This window comes from Suncus etruscus, chromosome 4 (genome assembly GCF_024139225.1).
Source record: "Suncus etruscus isolate mSunEtr1 chromosome 4, mSunEtr1.pri.cur, whole genome shotgun sequence".
Lineage (NCBI taxonomy): Eukaryota > Metazoa > Chordata > Mammalia > Eulipotyphla > Soricidae > Suncus > Suncus etruscus.
In genome coordinates, this window is record NC_064851.1 from 158,276,137 (window position 1) to 158,280,457 (window position 4,321).

The following is a 4,321-nucleotide window of genomic DNA, read 5'->3' on the forward strand; positions in this document are numbered from 1 at the left end:
ATTTTAATGACTTCATCAATTTCACAGAATTTTTTTTACCATTAGTTATAACACCTTCTACATGAATTTAATGCAACTATTCATTAAAATGTGCAGATATCATTTAAGGTATAATAGTTTTAAACAGACCAATTTCATTTTGTCATTGATATTTCAATTAAATGGTTGCAAACTATGTCAACACAAATGGTTATACATTCTAAACTGTGTAATCTAGGCTATAGACCTAAGGAGTTTGCTATCATCAATTTTTTTCAGCTTTTGAATTTGTGCACTTTTCCAGTGGTGCTATTCTAGTTTGTAAACATACTGTATAGTTAAATAAAAATTTCATTCTAATATTCATTATTAGCATTACCACTTAAAAGACATTTAACTTATATTAAGAAGTCTCTAAAATTATATTTTCCCTGTGCCACCTCAGAGTTTACATTTATCCTTTCTTTCTGGAATACATATAACATTTTCTTTAATCAGTCAACTGCTACATAAGCACGCACAAAATAAGCCATGTGGTAATTACCTATATGTAATCACAATATTATTTCTATAGGATCCGTGTATAAACTAGTTTTTATTTTCTTCCAGGAAAGCTTTCTCTTCTTTTCTCTAAGGAACCATAGCTTGACTATTTAAAAGTTACGTTATAAATAATTATAAATAGTTGTTGTAAATAGATATGTTCTCTTCTTAATCTCCTCTTTAGATCTTTCTCTGTCCTCCATCTCTGAGTGGGTATTCCTAAAAGCTTTCTGCCTATGCCCCTCTTTTCTTTTTCCTGGACTTTCTCACCAAAACTTGCCTTGAACCTCCATCACTCTGATTTCCAAGTTCTTTTCTCACAAGCCCCATTTGCTTTGGTCTTTGTTTTAAATTATTTGCCAGTCTCTTGTTTTGTAACACATTCAAATGGAACTCATCTTCCCAATTCAATTTTCCCTGAACTCTATCCTGGGTTAATGTTCTCCTTGGAGACAATTAGGCTAGAATCATCATACTATCTTCTATTTGACCACTCTCATCTAATTGGCTAATGTAGTCTGTGAATTCTCAGTGTTCATTCTCCCCAATTCTCTTTATCCTTACATTGCAATGAACTTGAATGTAGGTTAACATTAATACTTTTCCCTTCTATGGTCTCTTATAAAAGTCTATTAGCTTTTTTACTATCTTAGAAGAGCAAACCCTCTGTTGTGTTCTCTATACTACTTTTGTGTGTGTGTGTGTGTGTGTGTGTGTGTGTGTGTGTGTGTGTGGTTTTCTTGGGTCACACCCGGCAGTGCTCAGGGTTTTTTCCTGGCTCCATGCTCAGAAATTGCTCCTGGCAGGCACGGGGGCCATAAGGGACGCCAAGATTCGAACCGATGACCTTCTGCATGAAAGGTAAACGCCTTACCTCCATGCTTTCTCTCTGGCCCCTCTCTATACTGCTTCTTAAGTTGTTGTTCTAAAATAATTTACATTTTGTGAAGCAATAAAATCAATAAGCTTAACAGCACCGAATGAGTAAAGCTGATGAGCTTTGAATGGTTTTCATAGTACATTCCACTTTGGCCCCAATCTACCATTTTCCTTCTTAGTAAATATCCTCTTAATAGCTGATAGTTCATGTTTCCTTTCTGTTTTTCATGCTATGGCCTGTCCTCTCTCCCTCTCAGTGTAAATTCAAATGTAAATGTCTCTCAATGCAAACTCAAATTTAAAAAGGGGAAGTCATCCACATGGAATGGAAATGATGGTAGGGCTTGGCAAGAATTGTCTTGGCATAAAGGTAGGACTTATTATTCAGGTTTTAGGTACCATTGCCATATAAAAAATGGAGTCTTTGTTTGTAAAGCTGGATTTTTTTTCCAAAGCAACCTGAAAATCTAAATTTTAAGTTGGCTTCCTTGAGTTTAACTGCAATGCATTAATTCTTGTGTGCATGTATTGTGTGTCAGGAAATTTTTGCATTAAAGTCTCTCTAAATTCTTCTGTCCAATAGGAACGCTAAAGGCATATTGAATATTTCCCAGAAGGAGCCTTGGGTTGGGTGGCCCCTTAGCTTCACAGAGTCACAGACCCCACCACGCATACCCCAGTGATACTCAGTGACCACTTCCTTGAACTGCACGGAGGAAACACAGCAGAATCTGTAGCAACAAAGCAACCTTATGATGTTTTAAGTGTTGGAAGGTGAAACTTGTTACGTTGCTGCATCCTGGGAGACTTGGCGGGGTGGGTGTCCATTTTCCTCACATATGATGTCAAAATCAGCCATCTATGGAGGCTGGGATCCAGTCCTACAGCGGGGAACGCTAAACGTGCTGCCTTTCAGAAGTGGTGGAGTGATGTGTGACACACCACAACTAGCAGAATAACCCCAGAAGCAAGGCTGACCCTAATTCCTGACCCCAGGAGAGCTATGCTTGACAGCTTAATAGCTGGAATGTGATGGTGGCCTGGAATGAACTTGGTCAGGGGCAAGTGCTGTGCACTTTTACACACTAGGTTTTGCATTCATGTCTGGTTATATAAGTATACAGAGTCAATGCTTTGCCCAGATGATTGAAAAGGTCTTAGGAGAGCTCATGCTGAGTTGTCCAAAGAAATAGGATCCTCCAACTACTTGGAATTCATGGATTTCTCAAGGGTCCAGTGTTTCCAAATCTCAGAGCACCTAACCTAGATGCAGGAGTAGGGTGTATAATATAGTCATAGGAGTTGTTGCCTGCTCATCTTACAGGGATACTTGAAGGCAGCTTATATCACTGTGCAGAAAAGTCTGATGCCTTGTGTTTGAGCTAATCATGCTAGTAGACGCAATTTTAATTTTTTCCAATTAACTTTGTTGATTGGTTTTCTATGATGTACAAATTGTTCATATTGGTTTTCCATGTGCATAACTCCAAAACCACATCCATCATCAGTATATCTGTCTACCTCCACCAAAGATTCCAGTGCCTCTCCTTTTTCGACCATTCACCCACTCCAAACTCAGTTGTGTGGAACAGTTCCCTCTTTGTGTTGCCTTTGGTCCTTTGTTGCTATGTCTCTGTGTTCTTTAAGTCCCACCTATTAGAGTAATCATTATTCATCCTTTCTCTCTAACTGGCCTCTCTCAATATGATATTTTTTTACTTATATCCATGTCACAGAAAATTGCATTATTTTGTTCTTTCTTAGATCTGCATAGTATCCCATTGTGTGTAGATATATGTATATATACAAACATACATATATGTATATATATTCTACAGCTTCTTTTTCTTTTAAAAATAATATTTTTATTTAAGCACCATGATTATAAGCATAATTGTAGTCGGGCTTCACTCATAAAAAGAACACCTCACTTCACCAGTGCAACATTCACACACCAGTGCCCCCATCTCCCTGCTCCCCCACCTCTGCCTGTATCTGAAACAGTCATTCTACTTCTCATTCATTAACATTGTCATGATAATTGTTAGTGTGGTTATTTCTCTAACTGCACTCACCACTCTTTGTGGTGAGCTTCATATTGTGAGCTGGTCCTTCTGGCCCTCATCTCCATTGTCTCTGGGTATTATCACAAAATGTCTTTTACTTTTTTTAAAACCCATAGATAGAATGATAGAATGATAAATAACTATTCTGTATCTATCTCTCTCCCTCTGACTTATTTTACTCAGCACAATAGTTTCTATGTCTATCTATATATAGGAAAATTTTATGACCATCTCCCCTGATGGCTGCATAATATTTCATTGTGTATATGTACCACAGTTTCTTTAGCCACTCATCTGTTGAAGGGCATCTTGGTTGTTTACAGAGTCTAGCTATTGTAAATAACATTGCAATTAATATAGGTGTGAGGAAGGCATTTTTGTATTGTATTTTGTATTTCTAGGGTATATCCCTAGGAGTGGTATAGTAGGGTCATATGGGAGCTCAATATCCAGTTTTTTGAGGAATCGCCATATTGTTTTTCATAAAGGCTGGACTAGATGTGATTTCCACCTGCAGTGAATGAGAGCTCCTTTCTCCCCACCTTCCTGCCAGCATTGATTGTTTTGTTCTTTGTGATGTGTGTCAGTTTCTGTGGCATGAGATGGTACCTCCTAGTTGTTTTGATTTGCATCTCTCTGATGATTAGTGATGTGGAGCTTTTTTTTTTTTTTTTTTTTTTGGTTTTTGGGCCATACCCGATGGGTTACTCCTAGCTATGTGCTCAGAAATTGCTCCTGGCTTGGAAGACCATCTGGGATGCCAGGGGATTCAACCAAGGTCCGTCCTAGGTCATCTGCATGCAAGGCAAAGGCCTTACCACTGTGCCACTGCTCTGGTCCCATGTGTCACATTT